Consider the following 18168-nt stretch of genomic DNA (forward strand, 5'->3'; position numbering starts at 1 on the left):
TCTAGAGAGTTACATGCTTCACATCCAACTCGATCTTCAGCTTTTCTTAGGACGTTCTGAAGAGGAAGGCCAGTTATCTTCCTAGCCTGATCTAGCCATCTGCTTGCTGTCCTTCCACGTGGTTTTCTGCCTTTTATTTTTCCTTCTATGATAGACTTCTCCAGGTTGTCTCCATCCCTCCTTAAGATATGTCCAAGGAACTGAAGTATTCTTTCACTAACATGTGTAGAGAGACATTTCACTATCTTTAGCTCTTTAATGATGGACTTATTTGTTCTCCATTCCGTCCAAGCTACACGTAGCATTCTACGCCAACACCACATCTCAAAGGCATCTATGTGGTCTTTGTCCTTAGCCTTGACGGTCCATTACTTTTCGTATCAAGTGAACCCCACTATACTCCTCAGTGCAAGATTAAAATCCTTGAACTGGACGGAGAACGAACCTAAGGCCTTGGATTAAGAGACATCACATTGCTGGCTAATAAGAATAATAATTAAACTTGTATTATATTTACGAGGTCTAGAACGTATTTCATTTTCTCACAATTCATGATATACTTTTGATATTTTATCTCCCCTGTCGGTGGAGGGAAATGATGCCTTATGTGTAGCCCCTGAATGTCGTAAGAGGCTACTACGAGGTTACAACCAAAGAATTTGTACTCTCTTTCACTCTCTCTTTCATCTTCTAAGCCCAAAGATTCTGTGATTTCCCGAGTGCAATTTGTTTCGTTTTCTGCACGCGACTATACATTACTGCTTATTTGAAGTTCTTTAAGTTTCCTTTACAACATATTTTTTTTATAATATAATTTTCTTGTCTTTCCTGTGCGATGCACTTTTGCTTTAATAATCTGGCTTTCTCTCTTTCTATTTTAGCTTCAGATTCGCTATCAAGTTCCTCACACATTCTACCACCACAAATACGACCTGTAACTTCTCCTTATAAGACGTAACCCATTGAAATGTTATCCTCACACATAATCTCGAGCGCATTACAATCCATAAAGTATTCATATAAACTGTGACAGAGTATAGCGAGGTGATATGATTCCAGAGCTTCAAGTACACGCAATTTATACCTGATTGTATGGAAATGGATCCGTTATCAGGCGGCAACGCGGCAACTCCCTCTTACTGTCACATAAATATGGTTCAGATTTACTAGCAGTTAACAGTGTAATTCTGGGCTCAGGGATGTTATTCTCCCTCCATCTCTCTCAGTATAAGCTGACAAATAACACAGTCGTATACCAAAGGTTTCGCCTCGTTTATAAGATTATTGTTCTCGGGTCATAACAGTTTATAGCTTCACTCCTGTTTATGTGAGAGACGTGTATTCCTGCCAACCTCCAAATGATGTATTGGTTGTTAGAATGGAAATCCCTTCGCGATATATTGATTTATTTTTCCCAACTAAGCCTATTTGCTTTATGTCGCACCGACGCAGATAGGTCTTATGGCGACGATGAGACAGGAAATGCCTAGGAATGGGAATGAAGCGGCCGTGGCCTGAATTAAGGTACAGCCCCAGCATTTGCCTGGTGTGAAAATAGGCAACCACGAAAAACCATCTTCATGGCTGCCGACAGTGGGATTCGAACCCACTATCTCCCGGATGTGAGCTCACAGCTGCGCGCCCCTAACCGCACGGCCAACTCATCCAACTAAGGAGCGCAATTGAATTTATTCAGCAGGCGAATTTTCCTTCTTCACTTTCTAGAATCTCATAATCCTCTGGCTATGACTTTACTTCCGTTCTTCCGTCGTGTTGGTTCTCATCTTGGCTTTCGATATGAATATGTCTTAGGGCTGGGAGAGGGGGGTGGATCGTCCGAAATTTTGTGTAACGTGACGCGACAAAATGGGTGACAGAAGTGACATCACATAAGTCGTTACCGTATGCCTTGGTCGCCAAAGATGCTGTGGATTTGTATAAAAAATAGTGTGTGTTGAAATAAAAAGTGTACCGTCATTGATGACACATCAATCGTTACCGCAGGCCTTGGTCGCCAAAGATGCTGTGGATTTGTATAAAAAATAGTGTGTGTTCAAATAGAAAGTGTACCGTCAGTGACGTCACATTAATCGCTTTGGATTTGTATAAAAAATAGTGTGTGTTCAAATAGAAAGTGTACCGTCAGTGATGTCACGTTAATCGCTGTGGATTTGTATAAATAGTGTGTCTTCAAATAGAAAGTGTACCGTCAGTGATGTCACGTTAATCGCTGTGGATTTGTATAAAAAATAGTGTGTGTTCAAATAGAAAGTGTACCGTCAGTGACGTCACATTAATCGCTTTGGATTTGTATAAAAAATAGTGTGTGTTCAAATAGAAAGTGTACCGTCAGTGACGTCACATTAATCGCTTTGGATTTGTATAAAAAATAGTGTGTGTTCAAATAGAAAGTGTACCGTCAGTGATGTCACGTTAATCGCTGTGGATTTGTATAAATAGTGTGTCTTCAAATAGAAAGTGTACCGTCAGTGACGTCACATTAATCGCTGTGGATTTGTATAAAAAATAGTGTGTGTTAAAATAGAAAGAGCACCGTCAGTGACGTCACATTAATCGTTATCGCAGTCCTTGGTCGCCAAAGATGCTGTGGATTTGTATAAAAAATAGTGTGTGTTCAAATAGAAAGTGTACCGTCAGTGACGTCACATTAATCGCTTTGGATTTGTATAAAAAATAGTGTGTGTTCAAATAGAAAGTGTACCGTCAGTGACGTCACATTAATCGCTGTGGATTTGTATAAAAAATAGTGTGTGTTAAAATAGAAAGTGTACCGTCAGTGACGTCACATTAATCGTTACCGCAGTCCTTGGTCGCCAAAGATGCTGTGGATTTGTATAAAAAATAGTGTGTGTTCAAATAGAAAGTGTACCGTCAGTGACGTCACGTTAATCGCTGTGGATTTGTATAAATAGTGTGTGTTCAAGTAAAAAGTGTACCGTCAGTGACGTCACATTAATCGCTGTGGATTTGTATAAATAGTGTGTGTTCAAGTAAAAAGTGTACCGTCAGTGACGTCACATTAATCGCTGTGGATTTGTATAAATAGTGTGTGTTCAAGTAAAAAGTGTACCGTCAGTGACGTCACGTTAATCGCTGTGGATTTGTATAAATAGTGTGTGTTCAAGTAAAAAGTGTACCGTCAGTGACGTCACGTTAATCGCTGTGGATTTGTATAAATAGTGTGTGGTGAAATAGAAAGTGTACCGTCAGTGACGTGACATTAATCGTTACCTCAGTCCTTGGTCGCCAAAGATGCTGTGGATTTGTATAAATAGTGTGTGTTCAAATAGAAAGTGTACCGACAGAGACGTCACATTAATCGTTACCGCAGGCCTTGGTCGCCAAAAATGCTGTGGATTTGTATAAAAAATAGTGTGTGGTGAAATAGAAAGTGTACTGTCAGTGACGTCACATTAGTCGTTACCGCAGGCCTTGGTCGCCAAAGATGCTCTGTGAAATGATGCAAATAAAATCGTTCCTTATCAATATTTGAGTTTCATTTATTGAAAGATATATTTATGATCATTAGCTTTTCGCAAAGGGAGAGATTTATAAAACAAATAAATCGTCCGTCCTCCAGTGAGTGCGACCATTCAGATCCGGAATACAGTCCGGTTACAATTTCTGTAGAGTTTTTTAAAAAACATCAAAAAGTGGACATGTAATTGTTAATGCTGTTATAATCTTAATTTTTTTCCAGTGTTAGTGGGTGAGGATTATCGCCTTCTCCTGTATAGATGGAAGTGAATGATTTGTAGAAAGTCCCTCAGTATCTGTACTAGTTTCTTTTTTTCTATTTCGCAGAATGGAACTTCCAAATTTTGTAGTAAAGTCGATGTCTGATTAAGGAGGGTGTCTCTTGCTCCGAATAGCAGGTCTCTGACAATCAACCGATCGATAGGTATTTTAAATTTTGCTGACAGATAAGGCAAGCACGGAACATAAGTAGCTTTCTTTTCTAGGTCCACATTCCGAGCGTAATTCGAGTCTCTTTCAAAGCGAATGGTGGGATCTAAGTATCCTTCGGTTAGAGCAGGGCCTCTCAGGGTGCATGCGCGTGGTGCATGCACTCTGCACGGTGCAAAAGACGACTTGGCTTGGTTGACCAGAGTGCAGACCCCCACTCCTCGATTTGGAGCAATAGCGCTTACTCTCTCTTTCCTCAGGCCTGTCTCGCTCGCTCCGCCTGTCTCCCTCTGCCCCACTTGCGCCGTAGCGCTCCTAATCCGGGCTGAGTTGAGCCGAGTATAGCCGAGTAGAGCCGAGCTTAGCCGAGTAGCCCAGAGACGAAGCGTTGATCCGAGCCATGCGAGCGGCACCGTTGCACAGTGCACGGAGCTCTTGCGCCTCGATCTGCACGCGTGAGATTTTGGGCGTTTGAGAGGCCCTGGGTTAGAGTCATCGGTGGTGGACCTCCTCGTGCACCTCCCAACCACGCTGTCTCCTGGGTTGAGCTGTCGACGTTCTTACACGGTGGTGGCGGTGGTTACGCATTAGCTCAGTGCTCCGGCAGAATCCCAGCATATGTCCAAGGGTTTCTGTCTCATTGCAGCCAATTTGACGGCAACGAGGTGTGCTGAATAACCTACCAGGAGTCGACTTCAGTGCGGTGAAGTTGCATGACATCTTCAATCCGTTTATGTATTCAGAAGAGGACAGAGATGATTTATGAGTCATCCGGAAGTTTGCTTTCGGGCAGTCTGAATATAACACTACCCCCTTTCCTGGCACAACGAATCAAAGGATCGACTTTTTTTAAAACAAAGAATAAAAATACACATTATTAAACAAAGAAAGACAAGTTTCGTTCTTCAAATAACATCATCAGAATCTATCAAATCACTTTCAAATATTTAGAATATCTATGTTTCATTTCTGTTTAATTTACTGCGAAAATCCGAGAGTAAAGAGAAAGGATGGCATCATTAAGTTAAGTTCGATATTTCTAGTTCCTAAGTGAAACATGGACAATAATTAGCTCAGAAAGAAAGAGAATAGAAGCTTTTGAAATGTGGTGTTACAGAAGAATGTTGAAGGTGAGATGGATAGACCGAATCACGAATGAAGAGTTACTGAATCGAATTGGTGAGAGGAGTTCGATTTGGCTAAATTTGACGAGGAGAAGAGATAGAATGATAGGACACATCTTAAGACGGCCAGGACTTCTTCAGTTGTTTTTTGAAGGAAGTGTAGGTGATCAGAACGCTAGGGGTAGACCAAGGTATGAATACGACAAGCAGATTAGAGCAGATGTAGGATGCAATACTTACGTAGAAATGAAAAGGTTAGCACAGGATAGGGTGGCATGGATGGCTGCATCAAACCAGTCTATGGACTGATGACTCAAACAACAACAAGTGTTAAATAGAGGTGCAGAGATAAAAACTGACACACATGATTTCCATGACATGGGGTTTTATGGACACTAACAACGAGTGCAGAAACATGCCAACAGATGGCGCTGGATAGCAACACGTCAGCGATACCGAATGAGACCCGAGTACGGTATAAAAGGAGCTGTCCTGAGAGAGGACGTCAGATGCGCCTGCACTCGCGGCATGTTGGCGTTAGTGAAGCTTTATTTATATTATGTTATTTTATTTTATTTATAAAGATAAGTTCCAGAATTTAAGTTCCTAAATATTAAACGGAGATAAACATAAATATTCTGGGGCGCAGGAATTTTGTCCCGCAGGAGTTCTTTCATATGCCAGTAAATCTATCGGCAAGAGGCTGACGTATTCGAGCACCTTCAAATACCACCGGACTGAGCCAAGATCGAACCTGCCAACTTGGGGTCAGAAGACCAGCGCCTCAACCGTCTGAGCCCCCGATCTGCCTCCAGTGGTCAGGGTTTCTGATGTATCTGTTGCTTTAGGCTTAATTACCGCATTATAGTGTTCTAATTTGGCGTTCCAAGATATGAAGATATTTCTTTTTTTGTACGATTGGCTTTACGTCGCACCGACACAGATAGGTTTAAAGGCGACGATGGGATAGGAAAGGGCCAGGAGTGGGAAGGGAGTGGCCATGGCCTTAATGAAAGTACACCCCAGGATTTTCCGGGCGTGAAAATAGGAAACCACGGAGAACCATATTCAGGGCTGCCGACAGTGGAGTTCGAACCCACTATCTCCCGAATGCAAGCTTACAGCTGCGTGCCCCTAACCGCACGGCCAACTCTCCCGGTCATTCGCTTATTAACCAAATAACTAAAATATAAATGCGGGCCCTGCGATAGTGTGGGAATAACACAAGGAAAGGGATCTATAAGAACTATACAACCTAGGACTTAATTAAAATAGTTTCTATCAACAATAAAGTTGTTATATTGTCGCTATTTATCGTAATGTTTAATAGCATTTATTGTTTTATTACAATTGCTGTAATTTTAGTAGGTAAAAACACATTTCACTTGAATGAAGTCTTATTTTTATCTGCCTGAAATTGTATTTTATTCCATACTAGCTGTAGTGCATGGTTCTTAACGGGCACTTTCTTTGAATGTTTAATTTAGGATTTGTATTAACTGTTTGAAGACTTTTTTGAAGATTTCTTTATTGTGACGCTGACTGATAGTTTACGATTTTTTTTTTTACAGTTTCGCTAAGTGTTTTAGTTTAAGATTATAATTTTACTATTTCCTTGTGGCATCCCAGATTGTCAGGGAAGTAGCTGATCCCTTCAAACAAATCATAAAAGTAACTTATAACTGTATGAATTACGCCTCGCGCTACAGATATGATGTACACAATTCCACTGGGCAAGGGCTCCCATACTCGGGGCAAAGAGGGGGGGACGCCCCCTACCCCAGCTCTCAGGGAAAGAAAAAAATCTAATATAGTGAGGCGTTTTTCTTTTTTCAAGAAAATGATTTTAAAGTCGGTATTACGTAGAAGTGGTAGCGGATACCGTGGGTAGTATTCTACCGTGGAATACAAGTCCCCATTCACCTTCCAAAATATTAAAAATACTACATACCCCCAGGTCTAGCCCCCCACCCCCCGATAAGCTATCCTATGGGCGCCCTTGCCACTGGGACTTCCATTAATCAGTCTAGGGACCCCGAACACTGTGGACTGTGGTTCACCCCTTCTCAAACCCCAATGTCGATGTAAGCCGAACTTGGACTTAAACGGCATCCAGAGTGTCACAATTCATCTCAGCGACCCCAAAAATCTTGGATTCGACACTAATATCGGTCGGGGATTGTTTTCTTATTTTCACATTTCCCACTCCCCTATGGGTGCTACCAGTGTCTTGCCTCCGCACAGTATTTTTTTTTTTTTTTTTTTTTCAGAAATTTCAGAATGTGTACAAAGTTTGGTTAAGAGCCATGCTGGAACATGCACACATACACCCATAATCTCGGTCATTTTTGGACATTTTCTTCTCACCCTCTATGCCAACGCGGGTTACACTTTGACTTAGACGGCATCTCAGCGACCCCGAAAACTATGGATTCGACGCTATTTTCGATTATTGTTATATGGCACCCGGTCCCATTCCATCCCTATGGATGCTAGGGGTGCCTTACCCCCACAGTATTTGTCTCTAGATAGTCCGACTTGTTGGTTGAGTGGTCAGCGTACTGGCCTTCGGTTCCGAGGGTCCCGAGTTCGAGTCCCCGGGCCGGAGATTTTAACCTTCATTGGTTAATTCCAATGGCCCGGGGGCTGGCTCCCCAACATCCCTGCAACTCACCACAATAACGCGCAGTTACCTACACATGGCAGATGCCGCTCACCCTCATCGGAGGGTCGGCCTTACAAGGATGCACTCGGCTAGAAATAGCCACCCGAAATTATAATAAGTGTACCAAGTTTGGTTGAAATTGCTCCGGTGGTTTAGGAAGAGATGTGAACTTCATAAAACATGGCGGCGTGTTCCCATCCTCGTATATACAGCAATTTCTTACCGGACTAACATCATACAGAGTAAGTCACTGACGCCTAGCATCTGTCCATCAACGTCGATCCAAATCTTGGTGCGGCTTTGTAATTAAATCAATTACATAAAATTACTCATCATAATAAACTATCATTTGATTTCGTTCAAACCACTTCCTAGCCCCTCTCAGGAGTAAAAAGAACAAACTGTGAAATTTTCAGCGAAATCAAGCTAGTAGATTTTGAGTCCATTCGAGACGAAGAAAGAAATATTCATTTTTATACATTAGAAGAAGAAGATTATGACTTAAATATTTATGTGAATGGATTACTGAAAATTGTACAACGCGACTCCAGGAAATGGAGACTGCAATTCAGTTAATAAAAAATACTCACAACAAACAAAGTATCTCCTTAAACTGTAAAACCCGACACTATACTACAGTAATTAAACCCGAAGCTCTCTACGCATCAGACACTCTCAATCTCCAACACAAAACACTAAAAGGACATTAGAAGTGAAAGAACGTCTAATAACGAGGGACATGGTAGGGCCGAGAATTAAACATAGCGTACATTTTCCAAAACTAAATGCGGAAATATTTTTTAAAATCTCCAAAATTACAGACACAATGCTAATACGAAGAATACAATTCATGGGGCACTTAGAAAGAATGGGTTCAAACACACTGACTCACAGAATGTACACATTCTTAAAGAATGAAGACCACTAGATCAAATTGGTACAAAGGAATTAGAATCACAAAAACTACTGGACCGAGATGAAATCAGAAAAATTACACTCACACGGTATTTTGATGATGATGAGAGAAAGACTAACCGACATGTATGGTCCATGCAACGAAAATACACGCATTCACTACTTCTGAAGGAATACTGGGCTAAAATAAAAAAGCCAACAAATGTTAATTACGCGTGGTCCTAAGTGACCCATTCGCGAAGAAGATGCAGAAGAAGAAGAAGATATGATCTTGTTAGGCAAGCAGATATATGTACAAAGTTGACTGCATTCATCTTCGAACTTTACGAAATTCTTGGAAGTTCTCTGTTCGGATGTTCCTAATTTATCGCAAAAGATATTCGATTCCATTGTCTATCCGTCTTCTTCTTGTGTCTGAGTGTGCATAATAGACTAAAATGTAGACGTTTCTATCGGCCAGTTCAAGTAAAGTTTGAAACTATTCCCTGCTTTGCATAGAGATGGGCGTCTATGGAGCGGAGCAGGGGAAGGGAGGGGGGTGAGTTATGAAGCCCGTGGAAGGGGAAGAAAAAGAAGAACTCCCCCTAGCGCTCGCAGCGGGCGAGTCAGAAGATAACAAGAGCGGAGCACTGAAACGTCATCCCAGGCATTCGAGCATTCCATTGAAACATAATAAACAAGGGGCTAGGATATCCCCTCCTCCAGAATTCGAGTATTGTTCTCCTAGAGAGAGAGAGAAGGAAGAGCAAACGCAGACACACACATATTTCACAAATTAATAATAGCAACCAATTTAACCGCGCTTTCTGAACGTGGTCAACAGGCGTGAAAGCTGTAACCGCTTCTGTGGCGTCTTTTGTTTCCCGCCCAAAAACAAGCGTAAATACATCATTTCCTTGCCTCAACAATGAGCACAATACCTAGCTGAGCGTGTTATATGAGCAGGGCGAGGAATTCTATCGAAGTAATAACATCAGTGCTTAAAACATTCCTCTAACGAATTGTACAAAGTTGTAATATAGGGAGAAAATATATTTTAAATCACTTAGAATATATGCAGAATGTTGGCTCCTGTATGAAGTAAAAGGATATTTAATATTAAATTGTACGACGAGATTTGTTATTGGAAAACCAATACAAAGTCCGTTGGAAATGAAGTTTCAAGTTATATAATGAAATCAAAGTCAATTATTCAATAAAGTTGTTTTGTTATCTTATGATATGCACAGATTACCAACCAATTTGTAGCAGTAGTAATGCAATTATCGGTTTCCACAATAAAACACGGAAATGTAAATAAAGAGAATGATTAAATTATTAAAAATTTCTACAGTTTAAAAATGTATTGGAAGAACTTAGACTGATTTATGGATGCCTAATAAGTTACGCCATATAGACTGGCAACTACCTGTTGTTGTTGTTGTTGTTGTTGTTGTTGTTGTTGATTCCTTTTCTGGGCAGAAACCATTTTTGCTACTTCATATACATGAAGTCCCATTGTGGATCATTAGTAAAGTGTCGGCGTCCGAATCCAAAGGTCTTATGTTCGAATCCTGCTGAGATACACGAATTTTTGAAGGACAGAAAAAGATCATTCGGCACTCCTCGTCATACAAACTGTCACAATAAAGTTCGGTTGAATGAAGTCAGAACGGTCGATCCGGCAACACTGGCGACACGCAACGCTGAGAAACGCCTTTTGCGAATGATGTTATTTTTTTAGAGTAATAAATAAGTTACAAGGTTGTGAGAGACTGCAAGAACACCTCGATAATGTTGTGAGATGGACAGCAGGCAATGCTATGATGATAAACGGGTTTTAAATCAGGTTGTGAGTTTCATTAATAGGAAAAGTCCTCTCACTTTTAATTACTGCGTGGATGCGGTAAAGTTCCTTTTGGGGATCACTGTAAGTACCAAGGTGTTAATATAAGGCAAGATCTCCATTGGGGTAATCACATAAATGGGACTGTAAATAAAGGGTACAGATCTGTGCACATGGTTTTGGGGGTCTTTGGGGATTGTATTAAGGATGTAAAGGAGAGCGCATACAAGTCCCTGGTAAGACCCCGACTAGAGTATGGTTCCAGTGTATGGGAACGTCACCAGGATTACTCGATTCGAGAACTGGAAAAAAATAAAAAGAAAAGCAGCTCGATTTGTGCTGGGTGATTTTCGACAAAAAGAATAGAGTTACAAAAATGTTGCAAAATTTGGGCTGGGAATACTTGGTAGTAAGGAGATGAGCTGCTCGACTAAGTGGTATGTTCCGAACTGTCAGTGGAGAAATGGCGTGGAATGACATCAGTACAGTAGACGAGTAACTCTGAGAGGTGTTTTTAAAAGTAGGAAAGATCACAATGTGAAAATAAAGTTGGAATTCAAAAGGACATATTGGAGCAAATATTCGTTTATATGAAGGAGAGTTAGTGATTGGAATAATTTACCAAGGGATATATTCAATTAATTTCCAAATTCTTTGAAATCATTTAAGAAAAGGCTAAAAAAAAAGGGAATATGCCACCTGGGCGACTGCCCTAAATGCAGATCAGTGGTGACTGATTTTTCATAAGTATTTCTTACAATGCTGGAGTATAAAACAATAAAATATATTGCACTACCTCGTTCTCGTGGTTTCGATGTTAGGACCGTTTGACGAGCTATGGTTATCCGGTTCGAGTCACGTGGTTGGAAAAAAGTCATCATCAGAATGTTGGCTAGCAGGGTAGAAAAGGTTGTGGTATACACTTTATAATCACTAGATTACGTGTCAAAAGCCTGGATTCAATTCTAAACTTGCCCACAGTGCCCATACGGAGTGAGGGCATATGGCTCTGTTGATAGTGATTCGTCCGTCGAATGGAGACGTTAAGCCTTGAGCAAACCCGTTCATGTTACTTGAAAACAGTAGGCTACGTGCTGACATCGTATTTCACCCTACTCGTACTTCCTTATCACCATCATCTCACAATCAGACGCGGAGGTCATCCACGGTCATCAAATAGAAAGACCTTCACCAGGCGTGGCCAGCATATCCTTGGATTCCTCTGGCAGTAAAAGCAGTGGCGGCTGGTGCATAAGGTCACAGGGTCACGTGCCCTCCCAATAAACATTAATATTTTAATTATTACTTCTCAATACATTATACACCAGAGGATGCAGTTTTTAGGCTCATAAGGAAGATGATTATTACTTCTAAACTGCGAAATCTGGCTTCAGCATAGAACGTAAAACCTTATATATCAGCTCCCGGTCACAATCCCTGTGTGACCGTAGAGAAGACGTTTGAAGTGCATGGTCTCCAAACGTTGCTCCTGGCTATACTTCCTGGGCAAGAGGCTGGCTGTAATAGAAAGCCTCGGTCACAAACAAATTGTGACCGAGAAGGGTCCCAGGTAGTTATCTCGATAAAAGAAAGCTACACAGTTCACTGACTTGGATTTCTGAATGTGCTATTGTCGAAAATAATACTACAACTGTACCAGCTATTTCTGTGGTAATAGAAATGTGTTTCTCTACATTAGATAGAATAAATAAATACCTGAATAGTACAGTGACAACACAGAGGTAAAAATGCGCAAGCTATTATCGGCAGATTTGCTACAGCTAAAGAAATTCGAACCATAACGTGACCCTTCTTCACGAAACATCAGAGGCCGCCACTGAGTAAAAGTCATACGCTAAATTAAAAAAATGTATGTCGAAGTCAAGAAAAGTAAGTATTTCTATATAAAAGCGAAACGGTTTCAAGTTATCCGGAAGAGAGAAATAAAATTGCTAAGAATGATTCTAGAGAGAAAGGAGACTCAAATCTAACAAAGAATTGTATCAAAGAACACAAGGAGTGACGGTGGTGATTATTGTTTTAAGAGGAAGTACAACTAGGCAACCATCGTCTATATAACAATAATCAGATAGAAAATCTGGAAGAGATCCGACATTTCATAAAATGAAGGTATCGACCAAAGGAAGACAAGGGCCACCAAGGGCGTGAAAATGAATGACTCCCTAGGCCTCGAGTGCTCAACTACCGCCGGGTTCAGAAAAGAACAAGAGTCGACCAAGAGAGGTCGGATAGGATTGATGAAAATGAGGAGCCTGGCACAAGTAAATGGAAGCAATGCCAGGACTCAGCTGACAGCCATGTAGTCGCCAACGCACGCTCCCAAGCTGAAAGCACCTGGGGCCCCTATTAGTCACCTCTTACGACAGGCAGGAGATACCGTGGGTGTTATTCTACCGCCCATAGCCATAGGGGGAGAACACAAGGAGTGGCTGAATTGATGACGAAGAGAAGGTTATAATTCTATGGACACTTGTTGAGGATGGTCAATAACAGACCGACGAAGAGAATCTTTGAATTCTTCAGGAAGAGGAAGATAGAGCGGAAATGGTTTCCAGAAGTGAGGATGGACTTGACGAAGATGGGGGTCCGGAAGATTATAACATGAACAGAAATCAATTTAGACTACACATAAAAATAAGTCGGCGGTTTCCAGGAAACTGGGGAGATCCTGATGAGTAAAGGCAGGTCCTATACAGGAGAAGGAACTAGAGGGAAGGATGAAAAGGCGCTAGCGGGGAGTGAAGTCAGAGAAGGCTAAAAAAATACCGTAAATATTATCAAACGCGGTCCATAGATGGCCGAAACGGAAGAGAAAGAAAACCAAATGTAGGAATTTATACAAGTGGAGATGGACATATTGCCTACAGCTCAGTAATTGTACGGCCGACAGATGGGGCTTGTAATTGTGTACCAACGGCGCACTAGTCACCAGAATGTTGGAAAGGAGTGGCAATCCAACTGAAGAGCCCGCTACCAGAAGAAAGGAAGAAATGCCAGTAATTTCACGATTAAAAAAGACGGTAAAGAGCTTCAATACTAGGCTATTCTTCATTAATCCATTTCATCAACAAGGAAAGAGAAGTAGAGACAACTAACTGGTGTACATTATAATCAGCATATGTCTGTCGTACGGTCCAGAATGTTGGCTAGATTTTTATTTCTGGTCGGCTCGCCTGAAACGCTTCCAGCTGTATTGTAAGGCGGCTTTTTGTAGGTATTTGTTGATAAAGACTTCTAAGAATTCAATAATCTACCACGTTTCCTGATTTTTTTGTGCGGAGAGCTAGAGCTCTTCCTAACAAATGGTCTTCAGAGTGGTTGTAATTATCGTTTTAACCATCCTCTATTAACACTAATCAGAGGGGAAAAATGGAAGGGGTCCGACACTTCGAAAAAATTAATGTATCGGCCAAAGAAAGACAAAGGCCACAAAGAGCGTGAAAATGAAAGACTCCTAGGATTCGCAAACATAATACCAACCGGGTCGGAAAAGGACAATAGTTGGCCAAGGAAGCTAGAATAGGATAGATAAAAGTGAGGAGGCTGGCACAAGCAAGTGAAAGCAATGTCAGGAGTCAGCTAAGGGCTCCCAAGTTAAGTGCCCCTGGAGCCCTAATGGTCTTCAGATGTTCTCAGAATATGAAGCAGAGTAAAATATTCGATCTCCTTCTCAGAAATGGATTTCACTTTAGAACTCCCTTTAAATGTACTCATTCTTTATGTTATTGGTTTTTCTAACACCACAACCCCATCCTAGCATTTTCACCTCTGTGATATGAAGTGTCTACTTCTGTACCTTTTTGAAGAGTCAACATTCTGAACCATAGATCAGTACTGCTCTAACAGCTCTCAGGTAGGCATGTGTTGGTCACAAACAACACCAGTCACTTGTCTCCACTTCCATTTCATTGCTGACAAAAATTCCACGAGGTAAGACAGTAACACCACTCCCCGAATTTACAATATTACGATATTACAAGGCACTAAGAGCTACAGAACTCGGTATAAGCAATGAAACCTTCCTAATAGGCAGCCCGCCACACGCATGTGATCAAAGAGAAGCCTATTCAATGTATCGCACGGCGAATATGATCTATAGTACAGGTAGGGTAACCAGCTGTTGAAGGAAGGAATGAGGGACAAGACAGTGAGTGGTGGTGGTGGTGATTATTGTTTTAAGAGGAAGTACAACTAGGCAACCATCCTCTATATAACACTAATCAGAGGGGAAAATGGAAGGGGTCCGACACTTCGAAAAATGAAGGTATCGGCCAAAGGAAGACAAGGGCCACGAAGGGCGTGAAAATGAAAGACTCCCTAGCCCTCGCAAACCTAATAGCGTCGGGGTCGGAAAAGAACAAGTGTTGACCAAGGGAGGTCGGATAGGATAGATGAAAGTGAGGAGCCTGACACAAGTACGTGGAAGCAATGCCAGGACTCAGCTGAGGGCCCCGCAGTCGCCAACCCACGCTCCAAAGTTCAGAGCCCCTGGGGCCCCTTTTAGTCGCCTCTTACGACAGGCAGGAGATACCGTGGGTGTTATTCTACCGCCCTCACCCACAGGGGGGAAATGACAGTGAAAGAAAGGAGCAGTTCCAAAATGTTGTCGGACAGCTACATTTTAAGCTCTAATTTTAAAACATCAAACATTGTGATATTTAAAAAGCGTTTTGTTGACAGTTTCCCAGCATTTTTGACCAAGAGTACTCTCACTGAAATAATAACATAGAAAAATATATTTCACTCGTTTTTATTGTACAATTTCTTTCCCAGTTGGTTGACGATCCTTCATCCATGACAACGTCAGTGGATGCAGACTGGGTTCCGGCCCTTGGGTTTCGTCCCTTAAGAGGCCACGGCTTGTCCGTGGTCCAACAGCTCTGTACTATGACCGGCCAACCGAGCAGAGGAAAGTTGGCCACGGCTCTACCGTGGCTCCACGCCTCTGCATTCGGGAGACGGGCCTGGGGCACAGTGATGGACTTATCTCCTGGCCCCACCCGTCGGCTATCCCGAGAATGCTTTTCCGTGGTTCTCCATTCTCCTGCACTAAGGCCAGTGCCGGGACAGTTCGTAGTGTAGGGCACGGCCGCCCACCCCCTCACCCTCTCCGCCCACCTCCTTCACCGTAACAAATCTCCCGGCCTGAGAGACGGAGTAACCGTCTAAGAGGCCCGCCTCCCCCTTCAGGGGAGGAATGAAAACGTTCAGTAGTAGTGCTTCGATCAGGAGATAATAATGGCGTGTTGCGTTTTCCACTTTGCATTTTATGCATACACCTTTAGGCCGGCCCCGTGGTGTAGGGGTAGCGTGTCTGCCTCTCGCCAGGATGCCCCGGGTTCGATTCCCAGCCACGTCAGGGATTTTTCTCTCGACCTGAGGGCTGGTTCGAGGTCTACTCAGCCTACGTGATTGAAACTGAGGAGCTATCTGACGGTGAGATAGCAGCCCCGGTCTCGAAAGCCCAGAATAACGGCCGAGAGGATGCGTCGTGCTGACCACACGGCCCCTCATAATCTGTAGGCCTTCGGGCTGAGCAGCGGTCGCTGGGCAGGCCAAATCCCTTTCAAGGGCATCAAGTGCCGTGGGGTTTATATACCTATAGCCTTTTCGGGGTTAAATGCTGGCTTTCCTTTTTGTGATGTAGTAGCACTACAGTCATCACCAGGGCTAGGATTTGATCTTTCAACTGGTTCGCAACAGACATTGCTAACTTGTACAGGCCATCCTTATCATAGTTCCCACATTGTAGAAATGCTAATTTATTAGGTCATTTTTTTTCATTTTTGCCATTTTGTATTTTTAGGACATTTTCTAAAATTAAACATCATCATTTGGCCTTTTCATGGAATTTATTAGGCTATTTTATACTTTTTGAATCATTTTCTTACATGTTTGAGGATTTTGTAGTATTTACGCGTGTGGTACTGGATATTATCGCAACTTTACGTGAAGATGAATACGGAGACTTGAGAATCTTCCAAATCTTTGTCAATCTGGGGACTAAAGAAACTTTGTTCACCCCTTACTTCCTGGAAATGTCCACATTCCATGAGAGGTCTTCCTCGTGAACAGTCCAGATTTTCTTCTGAAGAAGTAGAGCAACAACCCAAGAGCTTATTATAATGTCTATAACATAAATATGGGCTATACCTGCTCGATTAGTAAATTGATTGTAAAATTTCATTATTTTCATTATTTAGAAAACCATTTAACGTCAGACGGATTCACCTAGATTTACGGCGAAGATGGTACCGGCGTAGGAAAGATTCAGGACCGGGAAGAAAGCGGCAGTGGTATTAATCAAGGTACATTCGCCTGGTGTTAAATTGGAAAACGAAGGAAAACCACCTTCAGAGCAGTCGATGGTGGCGTTTGAACCCACTCGACTCTCTCTCGAATGCAAGCTTAGAGCTATGCACCCTGTCACACAGCCAATTCGATTATTATTATTATTATTATTATTATTATTATTATTATTATTATTATTATTATTATTATTATTATTATTATTATTAGAGTCCGGATATTTAGGCAGTAATAGTTCAGAATGCAAACTAATCTGGCGAGTAGGAGGTGTAGACTAGCCCGCTCTTCTGTAATGAAGCAAGAGTAACATATAACTCTAAACATTGTAAAATGACACGAAACAAAAGCCTTGTAAATAATGACTAACAACTGTAAATATCATAAACCATGTATACCATCATATTTGTAAAAACTGTAAATCTGTTAAAAAATCCGAGGGAAAGAGATATATTTTGAAACATAAAATGTAAAACCACTACAATTGTAACAATGCTAAACCAACGGGAAAATTGGCGTAAAACCACCATCAAACTCTGTAAAAGACAGTGTAAAACTCAAAATCATTTTGCAAACCTGTCAAATCAAAACAATACGTCAACCAAACACAAATGTAAAAACTGAAAAAATCAATAAAGCACTTAGCCAAGAGGTCGGGACCCCCCTACCCCCCCCCCCCCCCCACCCCCACAAGCTCCTTCACCGAAACAAACCTCCAGCCCCCCTCCTCCAACTCCATCAATCCACCAAACCCGCCGAATCTCCTGGACAAAGAGAAGGCGTCACCTTCTAGTTGGGCCGCCCTTCCCCTTCGGAGAGGAGAATGAAAATCTTTCCTAGTTCCTAGGTCCTAGATCGGGCCCCTGATGTTCATGCAAATCTCCTAGCACAATTCTACGAAATGTAAACAATTTCACCCTGTTTTCTTGACATGGAAAAACGCCAAAAGCTACTAAAATGTTTATAATATAAATATAACCTATATCACCTCGACTAGAAAACTGATTGTAAAATTTCATTTAAAAATGTTTATCCTTTTTTAAGTTTTGGGGACATTTTACTGGATTTTTGCCGTCATTTTATAGATCTTTTTTTAAAATTTTTTAGGACATCCATTCCAAAAATCACAAAAACGTAAAGAGAAACTCCGGTCAATACAACACGTCTACGTTGATGCGCTTTCTGCTACAGAATGGCCACGGGCTAATGGTAACTCGGAAGTTGGAAGGTACATCCTGATCGCTGCAACCAGATTCTCTGCACTTTCGAAGACCATACTGTTGGAAACGGTTCTGCTATGTTTAGTTCAAGCTAGATGACAGGACAGTTACGTATTGTGGAAATTCATACCGATGACAATAACACGTTCAGATAGAAAACGAATC

The sequence above is a fragment of the Anabrus simplex genome, chromosome 12 (assembly GCF_040414725.1).
Source record: "Anabrus simplex isolate iqAnaSimp1 chromosome 12, ASM4041472v1, whole genome shotgun sequence".
In the NCBI taxonomy this organism is placed as follows: Eukaryota; Metazoa; Arthropoda; class Insecta; order Orthoptera; family Tettigoniidae; genus Anabrus; species Anabrus simplex.